We start from the raw sequence: 17195 nt of genomic DNA on the forward strand, positions 1-17195 counted from the left end.
TGTTACTTAGGATTTCTCGTCGATAACTTTAGAGCGTAACTCTTGTTTACTACCGTTCTTACCGCATTTGTTTATCTCATGCTTATTGCTAAGGTGAGTATTTCACTCCCCTATTTTACTTATTTTTAACCTTTTGGGGGGTATGTGCGTATCTTATATATTTATCTATTATCTAATATTCAAAACCGCAACTGTTAATCCTTATGTGTATATCAGTTTATGCTTAACTTGCTATTTGCTTTACTTGCTTTGTTTGACTGCTACTTGCTTATTTCGGCAACCGATGTCCATTTTTATGGCAACGATTTAGTCCTTGCTTTGGTAACCAATGTCCATTTATATGGATTGGTTGAGCCCTTTCTTTATGGTTTGCTTTCTTTATGGTTGATTATATGTGTATGTGCTATGGCTTAACTGTTTATTCTCACATGAACAGTTTGCATCTTTCTTTATTTACTATATATTATTATAGTTGTGTCTTAAATTGGTGTTTTACTCAATCAACATGTGTTGTTGACAAATATTCTATTTTATACGCATATGCAGGTTACCGTAGAATTTAATGCAGGTTGGTGAAGATTTAGTGAAGAATTTAGTTAGAAGAATATTTTAATCAAGAAATGTAAAATTTGTATTATTGTATGAAATATGTACTTGCTTGTATTTGATTTATTTGATAAATTGAATTTAATTTAATAGATCTTGTCACATTTAATATTGCATGATAGTACCTTGAGAGCTGTGACAATCAGTTCGCGCTCCGGCATTTCCGCCGTAGGTTGGGGTGTGACAGATCTAGCTTAAATGATACTTTATTAGATAAAGTATACAATTTTAGGCAAAAAAAATAAAATAAAATTATAGCATAAATAGTGAAGTTATAATTCTCAATAACATAGAAATTGCTCAAAGATCTCATAGTTAGGTTTACTTTAGATTGGAGTGGGAAAATTTAGCTTTTAGAAAGTTGTTGATTGATTATTGAACACTAAACAATTCACATACTGATTCATTATTTTATCATATCTTGTGTCTATTGTTCCACTTTCTCGTAACATTAGTTAATTAATATATTTCAAGTTCATTTTTAAATAATATATAAGCTAATTAAGTGCTAAACACATGTCAGATCCCGTTAACGATTATCCTTAAATTCAAGATATATTATCTGATACAATAAATTTGAAGAACTTAAATATAGTTATTTTGATAAATTTGAAAGTTAACTAAAAAAAGTTATATTTGGTTTAAGTAGGACCTAAGAAAATAAGAAATACAAAATTTAAGTCAACTAAGTTTGACCTGAGTCAACCCAACATCCACTCATTCCATGCAAGACTACTCCTTCACCCTTGCCCGCAATGTGAAATATCTCTAAATACATTGTTGATGACTTTGTCGGGCAAGGGATGGCGAAGCTCAGTTTTGAAGATACTCATCCAACCTTCGCACCAGGGCCGGCTCAATGTTTCCAGAGGCCTAAAGTGAGATTTAAAATCGAGACCTATTCTATTTAAGGTGTAAGCAATTAAGCAAATGCAAATTGTTCTAACTTCTAATTTACATAAAAGAACTCATACTTCACCTCTCAAACTCTCTAATGAAATTGATAGAATTGCATTTTAGAGCATGACTAAAATTATAATAAATCTTAGCGATTAGCATCAGTAGTTCTTCCACGCAAAAACCCACATAAGATTAGCCATTGGAGTAATAAATGGTCCTTGGAGACATTTGTCATATGGCTCCTTTAAATATTATGATATTTGTAAAGAAAACTCCAAAACCCATCAAAAATTCAACTAGAAAATTATTAAGCCTTTGAAATAGAAAAAATAACACACAAAAGATCATCAAAAACCATACAAAAACCTATAACACCTTTTCAAATCAACCAAACTTTAATCGAAACACAAGAAACTGAGTCTACACAAATATTATTTACACACAAAAAAAAATTAAAAATAAGAAAGAAAGAAAGCAAGCAAGCAAAGAAGCAAACAATCATCCATGATCCTAGAGGTGGACAACAAAACCGGTTCCTGGAACCGGTTCGGTGAAACCGAACCGGAACCGAACCGGTTCCTACCCGTTTTTCGTAGGAACCGGTTCGGTTCCGTTTCAACCCGACGATCCGGGACCGGTTTGACATTTGTGGAGGTGGACCGGGTAGGAACCGGAACCGAACCGGAACCGGTTCTGGAACCGGTTCGACCGGAACCGGTTCGGAACCGGTTCTAGCCGTTGGAGTAGTTCTAGCCGTTGGGAACCGGTTCTAGCCGTTGGAGTAGTTCTAACCGAAACTATCGGGAACGTATTATCCGACAAGTCCCTTGGTTCTTTCGGAGTTATTTTTAATCGTTAACAATCTTAAAGAATTTGAAAATAAAAGTCCAATGTTTTCAAACATCATATTACCAATGAAGTTTAAATTAAAAAAATACTTTCTTGAATTGCCACCGATTTTTACTTGCGCCGCCGCTTTAAACCCAATGTTAAATGTTACGGGGGTTGAATGTGTGATAGACGAAATTTTTTCAGCCTTAGATATGCATGAAGTTGACCCAAACTTTTCAACAGAGACACAAAATGATTTTAACTTGAATTTTAAATTTATGTATGACTTTTATATAAATAAATATGGGTCAAACATACACATGCCTACGTCGGGGGGGTCTTCATCAAGTTCAAGTGCTACTAGAGTACGAGACCCCATGATTAGCCTTATGAACACCGTTCGCAACGTAACGGCTAAAAAACAAAGGGGTAACACCCCTTCAAGCGAACTAGGAAGGTATAGTGCATATGATTTCTCTACCGGTTTATCCGAAGAGGAATATGGCACTTTTGATGTTTTGGCTTGGTGGAAGGTAAAGGAAACCGAGTTTCCGATTCTTGCCACCATGGCCCGTGATTTACTAACCGCCCAAGCTTCTACGGTAGCTTCGGAATCTGCTTTTTCTCTTAGTGGCAGGGTAATATCGGTGAGAAGAACAAGACTGAATTCGGAGTCGGTGGAGATGTGCATTTGCTTGAAGGATCACTTGGACTCAATCGATCGTGTTCAACACGTAACCACTCTGGAAGACGAAACACCACTTGATGTTCGAGTGCACGACGAACAAGAAGGCGTTTCTATAAGTAATTCTGATGAATAAGTCGCCACTCAATAATTACGACGAACAAGAAGGCTTTTCTAGAAATAATATGTCACAACTTTATATTTATAAGTTTAATGTTTTGTTAGTTTGTTTTTGAATATTTTAAAACATGTAACCTTTTTTTTGAACTTCTTAAAGTAAATAAAATGAATTTTATGTTAATTGTTTTTTTTATTTAACATGTTATACAAATACGAATCGTATAACACCGCTCTTGATTATAATTCAGCATTTGACTTGCGTAAGCCAAAAGACTATAATACATAGCAAACTCAACAAATGTAACACGATACAGATTTAAGTTCACCATTACACGATACACGATACAGACTAATCAATTTAAACACGCTGACACTCATAGCATTAAGTTCAATATGTTGTTTACCATTGCTCTGTGGGTGAACAACAAAAGTAGCATGAGCCTCTTCAGAAATCAGAAGAACACAAATCATCACCTACACAAGCAGCGGAAACGAAAAACGAAAAAAAAAATAATATTTTACACTGTAACCGGTTGGAACCGGTTACAGTGTAAGAACCGGTTTAGGAACCGGTCAGAACCGGTTCCACCGGTTCCGGGTCCGAGGGTTGGGGAACCGGTTCGGTTCCCTAACCGGTTCGACCATAGAACCGGTTTAAACAGTGATGTTGACTAATGGAACCGGTTCTGAACCGGTTCCGGTTCCTTTGACCAACCCGATTTGATCACCTATACATGATCCAACTGCGTGCATGTTCACGAAAAATTTGGGCCTAATCTTAATTGAATTATATAAAAAATGTGGCCCTAAGAACCTGGAGGCCCAAAGAAAATGCCTCATTTGGCTTGGGCTAGAGCCGGGCCTGCTTCACACTCACTCAACATCTTTTGGACTCTAGTAAATCCGATTTTTAAGAGTCCTACGTTGCCGTTGGCCACCAAAATGTGATAACTTCAAAGTCCAATCTAACACAACATAGGTTTTCCAGAGTTCGGTACAGTAATGACAAAACCAAAAAGTTACAACTATTTACATCCCGCATTTTCCCCATATCCTAGTGAGACCTTCCCTACAAATTAGAGTGCCTTCATCAAACATTCAATTTAGAGTAAATTATGGCTGATAATTGTAGGACGCCATTTACCGATAGCACTCAAGTTAAGTTACGACCACTTTTATCAAACCAATTGATGTACTGATTAGACCGAGAGCTAAGTATTTGATTTATCCGATTAGATTAGGAACCGGTTGTTTATTTTAACCACCTTAGTTCATTCAAATTGATCTGTCATGTTTATAATTAAATCAATGAACCTAACTGATGGTTTGACCAAATTTCAGTTTTTTTCTTTTTCTTTTTATCCAGGCTTCTTCTCTAAGTATTTTATTAACATTATAAATTCACTTTCACATATATTAAGTTTTACATTATTTATGGCATCATAAGCATTTTGTCGTTTGTACTATATCTCCTAACTAGCTTTTGAACCCGTGTATCACACGGGATTTGAAATAATAAAAATAAATTAGATCTGTTATTTCAATTGTGATTCTCAAAATACTTATAAATTAAAAAATACTTATAAATTAATTTAATGTAGATTTAATGGAAAAAAACAAACGGGTGGTTAACAAAAAGTTCTAAAATAGCATGGTTTTAATGGAAACGTCAGGTATTGATCTGCAAGAAATTTAAAAAAAAAGTACTAAAGTTGCATAATTGGTCAAACCTCATGTATGAAAATGAAACTTAATTCAATAATGAATAAAATCCACACTATGTTATAACCCACTTAATAAAAAGGTTTTGACCCATGACCCATGAATAGCTAAAATTAATGAGAAGAGAGATTAGGAATTATGAGAAATGTAGGCTTGACATCTAATCTTCAACATTTTCTTTTATTAGTATTGTAAGATTTTGATTTTCTTTCACTAAACTTTAATAGCGTTTCATTTTTTTCCCATATATTAGTTTTTCATTTTCTTCCTTAAAGTATTAATAACCTTTACTTTTCTTCCCTTAATATACCATATACTTGAGTTTGTTTAACTATCATTATTAACACATCGCAATACATGTGTGTGGTTTAATATTTTTGCGCATATTTTTTGTTTGGTTTAACAATCTCGCCACATCACGCGGAGTTCTAAAAGCTAGTTTGTATTTATTTCTCTTTGATTTTGAATTTATCGTTATTTCTTGCTTCTTTTCGTCAAGGTTTTTATATAAATGTTGTTTGGAAATGACCAGCTGTGAAGTGTTAATAATTATTCACCAGGTATTCTCAAATGAAATAATGTTTTTCTTATCTTGAATATGATATTTCTATATTTTAACTTCATGTGATATTGCTATATTTACACTTATATATTACACTCATTTTTTCTCATTTCACCATTGAATATAAGATAATAACAATTACTATATATTCCAAACTCTATAGTCTAGACAGTGAAGCTGACATGTAAAAGACTTACACTTTGGGGCCATTTTTGGCAAATAATAAAAAACATTAAGGTAACACAAGATCTTTTAGTCTAATTCCTTTTATGATATCTTTTGAGCCTATGTTAGACATAATACTCCCACGATGGACTTAAAGTAAACCATCAAACTACTTTTCGTGTTTCATAAATGCGTTCTTGTCTGCCACTTTCTTGTGGGGACTATGCCAATGTCACATTATTACCCATTATTATGCATTTATAAGCGTTTTTCAATTTATAGAACCAAGTAACTTTAGTATTTTACGCTGGATACTTGAATTTTAACGATACAAGTACAAATAATTACAACAAAAACTAAGAAATATATGAGTTAAACGGATCAACCCATGAACCTGTCATATTCACCCTTTACATGTCTTGTTTAGCTAAACATGTTTGTGAGTTTGATCCATAACTAATTCAAATTAACCATTTAAACCAAACCAAGACCAATTATGAACTTGGTGTTATGCATATGTCATGTTAGAAATTCATGATGACAAATTCTTTTCTATCAGTTAACTATTATTTCCTGTAAATCTGTATAAATTGATAATAAAAGTGGTCCTCGAATTGGAAGAAAAGTGAAGAGAATTGAATGAATTGTTAAAGGTAAAAGTTACCAACACTTTGATGATGCCATGTCGGCCATCATTTCACCACTTCATTTAACAACCAATCTTCTTTACCATTCCTAATCGTATTTTATTTTCACATTTAATAGTGGGACACGTTAATCCCAGTTGTTCCATACCTTATCAAATAACTTTTATGTACCATGACCTTCTGGATTAATGGTAGTCTGGTTGTTTCTACTAAAAAAAATTGACGGTTCAAGCTTCGACATCTGTGTTAGGGGACGATTTTACCTTTTTGTTGGGGTTTCCATCTATGGAGAGTTTTCTAGTCGGGCCTGAAGCTTCAAACAATTGAAGACACATTGAAATTTCGTTACAAGTAGACTCGAAAAAAAACACACTCTTAAAAGTCAAATAACTTTTATGTAAAACTTTACTCTCTCTCTCTCTCTCTCTCACACACATACATAACAGAAATACTTTGATTAAATAAAAATAACATACCAAAGTAATACGTATAAAGATAATAAAAGAAAAGTTTAAAACCAACAACAAAGCTTCCAGCAAATGGCCCAACTTGGATTGTTGGAAGTGTGCCAAACCTAGTCTTTTTAAGAAGGATTATATGGTGTGTGAGAAAAACAATGGAGCAGGCACTAGTGGGTCGGGATAAGTGTAAAAGGACGAATCAACACTTTGAATTTTCTTAGAAATCACTTCTTGTTATTTCTAGAAATCTTCATGTATTATATGCTTATTGATTTCATGTACTCATGAAATGCATTAATCACAAAGTGATGACAATTCAGAAAGCTATCCGAATTAGACTGAAAATTAACAAGAAACCCGCAAACATCAATTGTTAATAAAATTTTAAAAATGTTTAATTAGTTCTCGAAAGCAATCACCGCCTCCAACCATTGATGCGCCACATCCACCAAGTGGCTATCCCTGTCGCTACCGCCTTCGATCATCGTCGCCAACTACTCCATTGTTGGGTTCATAGGCATTCGAGATGGTTTTGACCAAAACATAGAAAGAAAAGGGGGCGCAGGGAAACGGGTAGCCGGTCCCAGCCCATTTCCAAACCGTTTGTTTTCAAAGTTTTTAACCTAATTTTGTGATCTCTCTCTATATAGATGTGCTGATGTGCATGTACTTGTAATAATTTTACACAAAACAAAAAACACCTATAGCTGATACGTACCCAACCCATAGACGTAGATCATTTTAAATTAAACCATCTTAAATTCTCGTGTTCATTAATTTGTTCTAGTTTGTGTACAAGATCCTGACATCCACATGAGACCCCGCTCTATGTATCTCCTGTTTTTTTTAACAATCGCGAATACAACTATACAAGCATCACCATCCACTTCCTTGTTTTGATTAGTGATTTTTTATTTTTTGTGTTTTATTATAAGGAAATGGTGGGTTGCAAGATTAGAGTTTTGATCTATGTTTAATATACATGTGTGTGGCATGCATTATCTAACTGTGACTATTCTTTATCATCTCCATCTTCAACCATAGAGTTTTGGACGTGTGATTTCTAGATCTAAGGTTTTGTTTATGTGCGTGTGTTTTTTTTTATTTTCAATTTTGGGTTTCATATTTGCAAGTTTGACTTTAAATTGCATTTTTACAGCTAGATATTATTATTGTTTGTGTGATTTGTGATTTCAGTTCGAGAAGTTTTTAATTTGGTAGTTTTTGGTGTGTATGTGTGTTGTAGAGTTGTGTATATACGAAGGAGGGAGACAACAATTTGTGCATAACCCAAGAACCTGATCTGAGAAACCCGCAACTTGATTACACAACCTCAACGACACTTCTAGAATGTTAGAAAAACTTTTCCGTCAGGTGGTCGAAACGCGCAGTTATATTCTGCCGAAGATACTGATCAAAACATGTGCAAAAATTGTTTACAATACAAAAGATACTTTACTTTAAATACGTTTATGTTTTTCAATAAAATCTAGTAATGTTGATAGAATAATTAAACATAATTGTGTATTTATAATCTTTTTAAAATTAGCGGGAAAAATCAAATCAAATGATAAATTGAATATCATTAAAAAATTAATGCAAATATATTTTACCGCGGTATTGCAATTGATGGTGTATATAAATATATAATATCAAGATACTGGGTTAGGGTCGAGTTCAATTAACGAAAAAAATAATAATAAAAAATTGCATACCTTCGACTCTTCGAGGTAGACCAAGGCGTGAGATGTCATAGTGCACATTTTGCAAGCTTTTAGTTATATAAACCGGTGTCATGTCATTACATAACTAGTTTCGGGCCACTTAATATATTTAGAGTTTTTAAAAGTTCATTATACAATTAGGATATATGCTAAATTTATTTGAACACTTAACCCAAAAGAAAAAAGAAATACAAAAGTGCTTGTTATAATGAATTCTATATGATGGTGATTTGAAATATACGTGTGGCATCATTACATTAAGTTTTATTTTCACATCTATGGGATCGATCACAGTTTTTGTAATTATTATTATTTGTGGGGTATTTGGTGCATCACACATTTTTCTTTTTATTTAATTTTCTTTTCTAGAATACAAGATAAATGACTTAAATTAGTCTTTTGGGTATTACCAACTTATTAAATTGCAAATTTGTTGTTATTATTTAGTAAATTAATAATATATATTTTTAAAATATAAGTTTATAGAAGATGCTTTTAAAGTTGTTTGTATGACACACAAAAGCTAAGAGATTGTACTTTATACCTTTGTAACATTGCACGCTTACACTATTGAAAGCTGCATAAAGACGAAAAGCATTATTGTTTTTCCATTTCCCTCGTAAGTTAATCTCATATTACACATTTGGAGGTAATAATATACTTTGCTTTTACTACCCAATCCCTTTATTGATCATCATTGTTCGTTTTGTCCAACAAAATTAAGGTCACGTGTTTGTTTTTGGTACTTGAGTGACGGCCTCCTCAAAAGCTCAATTACTGTGATACTACTCACATTTAAGCACGATTTATAGTAAAGCTTTCTCATTGCTTATAGGTGACACAATCAAAATGTGTTTCGGATTTAACATCCGACCTAATCAAACTAAGATTGTCCATTTTGCCCACTAGAGATTATGATTTTTTTTTTAAATTTTTTTGTTGCGTGAGTGTAAACTTCTCAATCGGTCACCAATCATAGATTTGCTCTTAATCAAGCATGTTGAACCGTGAAGTCGCATCTTAACCAATACATTCAAAACACATTTGTGATATTTGAGACACGACATTCCATTTGGTCTGGTATATCTCTATGGACATAGTACAATGAAATGATTTAAAATTTGTCCAAGGTGTCCCGTCAATGTTAGAGGCTAAATATTTCTTATGAACACAAAATCTTTCATGCATACATTTGAAATGGGATTCTCTAAGATGTTAGAATCATTCTCTTAAGGACTCATCGATTGTGCTTCAGCAGGCTTGCTTCACCCTCCACGATTAATGTTGGGATTTACCTATTTGTTATACTCACACTTGTTAAGGACTTATTATCCTGGATGACTTTGATTTATTTAGAGTACTCAGCTCGTCATACCAACCAATGTTATTTAGTACTTCACCTATTGAGAAGTCATGTTTGTTTTTTTCGTTACCCAGAGTGCATACTTTTCAAAACTTTACGCATCATGTTACCGCCTCTTAAAAAAATCTTAATACATGTGGAGCATTCGTCTCGTTCACAATGCTAAAAAACAGACATGGTATTTGTAAAAGTGTTATACGAGCCAGCAATAAGTCACTAACATGATACATGATCTAATTGAGAAAAAAAATGATGATAATCGAGTCGAAATCTTGCTCTCATTGGTAGGACTGTTCAAAGGGTAAGACCCGACCCTTTTACCTAATACCCTACCCGGACCCTTTACCCTTTTAGGAAGAAACGTGGACCCTAGACCCTACCCTCTAACCAATAAAAGGGTCGGATATAAATAAGGGTTTCAAGGGTCCAACCCTTTACCATTTAAGACAGTAATCACATCTTCTTTTTCTGTATTTACTAGTTCCATACCTTATAAATGACTTTAATATATGAATCTTAGAACAATTATACTTTCATTTAATAACTTAGTAATGTCTAACTTTGAAAATTTATCAATCATTGAACTGATGCAAACAATATTCACATTCACAAATTACTTGTAGAGAACAATTTAGTGATTTTCATATATATGTTTCCATTCAGTAGTATGACCCTTATTTTTATTCTTCTTAGTAGTTGAAAATTTTTGATAAATTATATATGAAATACAAGCCTCCTATAAATTTCATATTAATCGTGAATCTGGCGTATAACTATGTAGTAAAAGGGTCAAGAGTTTGAAAAATGGTTGGACCCTTGAAACCCTTTTACCTTTTAAAGTGAAATTTAAATACCCTTTACCCTACCCATATTATTTGTTCGGGTATAATTAAGGGTTTTAAGAGTCGGGTAAACGGGTTTCAAGGGTCCGACCCTTATCTTGCTCACCCCTACTCATTGGCATGTAACTGAATGATTACAATCATACATGCACACATATACACTCGGTTAAGCTCGATCCGGCTAGATGTGCATCTCTAGGTGGTCTATCATCATAGAGAGAATTTGGTAGCATAACGTTACAAAGTGCTGAAGAAATAGCCATAATTCTGATTCACACACATGATTTTAGCCTATATAGCTAGGCCTTCATGCGCATGGATATTGGGCTATGCATATGAACTCCATACACATACACTCTATGTGTATGGTAGTAATCTAGGTGTATGAGGCATCATAAGCATATATCTCATGCGCATGCATGGGCCTATAATTGACATTTATTTAGCCCTAGACTACTCTTAATCTATTCTAACTACGGACACAATAAATGCGCTACCAACATTTAACGGTAGAGACTTTTCTTTAAAATTAGCAACTCTCATATACATGGTCGAAAACATGTAACATTCAATATATGAACAAATAGCATCCCTACGACAATGTTTTTCTTCTTATCAACTTTTTCATTTGATGTTTTGTTCTTATAAATTACACAACAATATGCAAAATTTCACAAGAAGTTACACACACACACACTATTCTTGCGGTTTTCAAGATTGTTTACTTAAATTTGGTTTTGTGTGGATCAGTCAATGTATAATGTACATACGTGTAATTGCTATTAGTGGTTTATGAACGACCAGTGGAAAATAATTGCAAGCATTTGTAATAATAGTATACGTGGTGTTATTATTGTGAGAATGATAAAAAGCAATGGGTCCATTTTAATGGTGTGACAAAACTATAAAATTATCCTTCATCTATAACCTTGATTAACTAATTTTACATATTCAACTATATTTCATTATTGTTTGATATGTTAAATATTTTGATAACTTATAATTACTAACGTTACACACTAAAGGCTAAATATACTTAGCACTGTATATAAAATAGTGGGCTACCCATTACTTCACATCCTTATTAGACACATCACATAACTATTCAATAAACAAAAAAAACATACTTAATGAATCAAACACATCGTTAATGAGCTTTAGCTCAACTGGTATGAGAAAAAACATGAAGATTTGTAATGAAAACCGCAAAGTCTTATTAGACATAGCTAATGAGCTTGAAAACCGGGTAGTACCCGACCTGTTAAACCGGTCTAACAGGTTACTTGACCATTGACCACTAACCAGTTATTAAATTAACCGGTTACCTGTTTCTGCATGTTCTCACCGGTTAAAACCTAATTCTCAAAGGTTCCAAGCTTGAACTTCAACGGGCTGCTAAATTCGGCCGAACATAAATAAGGCCCATTTCTATTAGGCCTGTAACTTCCTTTTCTATGTCATTTCAAAGGACTTCATTTGCTCATTAACATCAAACTAGGAATCTATATACCAGCCCAAGAAGTCCATAATTCTTTCGTTTAGTCAAAATTTGTATCTCACTTAATGACCCATTCACCAACCCCAATTACCGATTAAAATCGACCCGCATACACCTGAAACCAATTAACTGAACCTAATATGGGTCCGTATTCAGTTATAATTACAACATTACAATGCATGGAATCCAATCCAAAAAACCCAAAACTTGATTAAACAACCCAAATGACTCTCCTAGAATGTTACAATTTTTTTAAGGTGGTCAAAGTGCATAATATAATTTGCGTAAGATATTGATTAAAACACATGCAAAAGTTGTTTATAATACAAAAAACAAAATAAATTACTTATTTTAAATACAACTCCGTTTACAATAAAATTTAGTACTATTAATATATATATATATATATATATATAAAAGAAACTGTGTATTTACAATGTTATAATGATAAATATAGGCTCATTTACGCTTAGGAACAGATGCGAGCTAGAGTGAAGTTCGTGCTCGTTAATAAAATGAGCTTACTTTTGGGCTCGGGCTCATTTAAGCTAGGCTTGATCAAGATTTTTCATGAGCTGATTTTAAATAGCTCACAAACTGCTTGACTTGTTCGCATCGCTATACACTAGAGGTGCACAAATCGGGTTTTCTAAATACCCGGGTTCGGGTATAACCGGGTACGGGTATGACCGAGTATTGGTAATAATCGGGTAGGGTTCGGGTCGGGCATTGTCTCTAAAAATCATACCCTATGCATCAGGTTCGGGTCGGGTATAGAACTGGGTATTCTAAAACCGGGTATTTGAATACCCTATTATCGGGTATTGAAAAACTCTATTTACGGGTTTTTTCGGGTTTTTTTCCGGTATTTTTTTATATAGATTGGATTTTTTAAAAGTTTACACTTTTTAGGGGTATTATTAGGGTATTTTTAAGGTATTTTTCGGGTATACATCGGGTATTTGAAATACCCGGTTTCGGGTATTGGAAAACCTCGGTTCCGGGTTCGGGTATTACCGGGTACAAATCGGGTTTTCAGGTATTACCGGGTACAAATCGGGTCCGGTTCGGGTTCAGGTTTTAATCAATTTTTCTTTTACCTTTTTAATTGCTATTTTATTGTATGACTGTTGACTAAATGTGTTAAAACTCAACTTCTTTTATTTTATATTTCTTTTTACTTGTTAGATCGGTTCAATTTAAAATGAGATGTCACATTTCTTATGTTATAATATGTAGTTTAAAAGCCCAAAAAAGACCCGTCGACGTGTCTTTCAATTCCATCGATACACCAACATGGCCACATGCACATCGATACATCAACCCTGGTTTGTGTTTGGATTCCGAGATTTAAATTCCTACAGTAAAACTATGTGATTTTATATAGGTTTTGGTTTCCTTTTATATTATATACTAATAGCTTTTGAACCCGGGTATTACACGAGGTTTATTCAATAATAAAAATAAATAATGTCCGTTATTTGGAAAGAATGAACAAAACTAAAGGTAGAAAAATAAAATATATAGTACAAATAATAAGAACTTAAGAAGTGTAAAATCTCAAATTTACAAATTCAAAAAAATCTCTTTATATACAACATTTTCCATAATTATTTTGGCCCATTACCCATGCATAATGAAATATAAGAGATTAAAGATTTAGAAAGAAAGTTATAACCAAATTATCAAAAATCAAAATTATTTTGACCCATGACCTATGAATAGATAGAATACATAAGATGAGAAATTAGAGAATGGGAAAAGAAATTATAACATATTTGCCAAAATTATTTTGACCCATGATACATGAATAACTAGAATGATTGAGATGAAAAATTAGAGAATTAAAAAAGAAATTTTAACTCATTTGTCAAAATAATTTTTCTCTATAACCATGGATATGTAGCATGAAGGAGATGAGAGATTAGACTAAAAATGAATGTGAGATTGACATGTAATTTTATTATTTTATTTTATTAGTATAATTAGATAAGATTAGTTGGATAGTTAGATTAGATTTTGAGACGGTATGTTCCACATATAATTCACGAAAATATAATATTTTAATACATAATTGATATTAGGTATGAAATAGGTACTGGTATCGAAAATCCCGATCCTGAAAATCGCAAATCCTTGGTACCGGTGCCGGTACCGAAATTTTGGGTTTGGTACTAATGTTTAAGGTAAAATTCGGGAATACCGGTACCGTACCGATAACGAAACTCAAAACTTTGGTAACCAAATCGGTATCGAAGTTGCTCATCCATAACAATATACAATAAATTTATCAATGTTACACACACGTTGTACAATAACGATCACAACAATTTTAAAAGGGTCGTTATATTCAAACACCACCCCATGGTGTGTTAACAATTCTATACAATTCGTATATAGGCTACACGAGTTGTATATCCCTCACATGACTAACTAATGTATGAATGTCAACTTTTCCAGTCTATACGGGTCGTATAGCCCCTATACGAGCCGTATAGGCTTACAGAAAGGATATATTTTTGCACCTATATGGCTCGTATAGCCCTTATACGAGCCGTATATACGCATATGGTGTCCAAATTACGTATATGGTGTGGGAATAACCTATGCCTTTTAAAATAAACAATACCCTATTAGATAGGGGTGTGCGTAGTGCGGTTTTAGGCTAAAACCAAACCGAAAACCAAAACTTTTGTTTTTGAATTTTTTAAACGTTTGTTTTCGGTTATAGTTTCGGTTTTTGCATTTTGAGCTTGATAATTTTAGGCCGAAAAAAAGTTAGCTAAAAATTATCAATTCAGGTATAAATAATTTTTTTAGTTGTTAACATATAGATTATTATATATTTGATACAAAATTTTTGAGTTACATATTTGTTAAATTTTTATAAATTACTTAAAACAAAAACTAAAAGATTCAGGAATTCGGCTCGGCTCGGTTTTTTCGGTTTTTATTACATGTGAAACCATAACCGAATCGTTAGTTCGGCTTTTACAATATCATAAAACCAAGCGCCGGTTTTTGTTTCGGTTCGGATGTTTTGGTTTTTTCAATTTCGAATCGGTTTTTCGGTTTCTTGCACACCCCAACTATTAGATTACCATATATTCAAAAACATGATTATGCATAATGATAGCGATGAAAGTTAAAGAATTTTTATAAGACTATATTCTATATATATGCTTTTTACCAATAAAGATCTATTCAATTAGAATTATTTTCGGTAAACTCGTATGAGAGACACGAAACAATATTATGTTAATATATATATATAACAAATGTTTTTGATAAGTACCGTGCATTCACATATTGATATGATTTTAGATTGTTACGACACCGGCATTATATTAAAAAAATATGTCAACATAGAAAATAACGCCACTTGTATAGGTTATCATAAAAAACACAGCCTATGACCAAAGTAACACGAAGTCGGCTAATATCGGTTAGCTTCATATACTGCTGGCACTAAACCCAAAAATTAAATTAGCAAACGTTCGCAATACTTATATAACTTATAATACAAATAAATAAAATAGTTAAAACAATGTATATTCGGACATTAAATTCCGATGTTGCGGTGATGAGTCGACACAATATAGTTCGTTTTAAGTACCTTAACTACGACACCAGAACTAAAAAAAATAAAACACAAGATAAAACAATTACATATATGAAGCAATAATAATAATAATAATAATAATAATAATAATAATAATAATAATAATAATCATAATATCAGATGACGTGGCAGATGTTGTCGCATGATCTAGTAAGGTGTAACATCACGGAAATTTTGAGCCAAAAATGACAAGTTTTCAAAGTTTAGGGATCAATTCTGTCAAATTCCAAACTCCATGGTCAAAAATGAAAATTCTGATTCTTGTCCTCTCGCGATACGCGACGGGACAAAAGACAGGCCCATCGCGTATCGCGATGGGCCTTGGTCAACGCTTCTAGAAGGGTCAACAGCGATACGCGACCGCTGTTGAACCAACGTCATCGCGTATCGCGATGACGTTGTCTGACATGTTGTGACACGTGTGCCACGTTGGCACACGGTGGCATCGTCTGCCGCCACGTGTCGCCACGCGGCAACACGTCCGCCATGTGTCTCCACGCGGCACAACGCCTGTCACGTGTCGCCACGTGGCAAGTCTACGTGGTGACGCAGAAGGCCTACGTCGCGATACGCGATGGGCCTGGCCAGGAGGCCATCGCGTATCGCGATGGGCTCCAAAATTTTGTCTATAAATAGCAAGGTTCGGGTTCTCATTTTTCACACACCAAAATCTGTTCTCAACTCTCTCTCTCTAACATCTCTCTACACCTCGATATACGTACCCTCGAACCACCTCGATAAACGTGCCATAATTCCTCGATAAGCGTGTCCTGATCCTCGGTTTCCGCGTCGACATTTCCTCGAAGTTCGTGCCACCCTCCACCCACATACGACCAAGAAGGCGTTTGTTATCATGGCGATTAGTCTCTAGAAGCGTGCCAACGAGTGTTAAATATTGGTGTTTGACGACAAGAAGGAACGTTGATCAAGTAGCGTTGGAGTGCTGCTCAAAGTTCCTAGGGTTTCTAAAACGCCAACAAGGTTAGGCGTAACGACAAATGAATATAATATAATATTATATTAAAGGCTTAAGCCTTAAGTCGAAGTTATACTTGATACCTCGATAAAAGATAAATAAACATAACAAAGAAAAGAATAAAAGACTGAATTGTAAATATGTATATATGTGTGTAAGTATATATGTATATTCTTTGTTATGAAAAATATTATTTAAGTAATAATGAGTATTCTTAAATAATAAAAAGAATACGTTTCTTAAAGAAGAAGAAACGTCGGGTTTTATATATAAATTAAAGGTTTATGATTACTTTTAAACTAAAGGTTTTCAAGTAAAAGATATTTATGAACTAAAGGTTCATCGAGGTAAAGTTTATAAAATAAGACTAGAGGTCTTAAGCCGGATTGTATATCCGACTAACAAATGATTATACTCGTACTATAGGTGCGGGATAGCAAGGTAAAGACCCTCGGACGGTGTTGAAACCGA

This window comes from Bidens hawaiensis, unplaced genomic scaffold, assembly GCF_021521415.1.
Source record: "Bidens hawaiensis isolate Kalapana, Puna unplaced genomic scaffold, B.hawaiensis_p1.1 tig00014686_1, whole genome shotgun sequence".
Lineage (NCBI taxonomy): Eukaryota > Viridiplantae > Streptophyta > Magnoliopsida > Asterales > Asteraceae > Bidens > Bidens hawaiensis.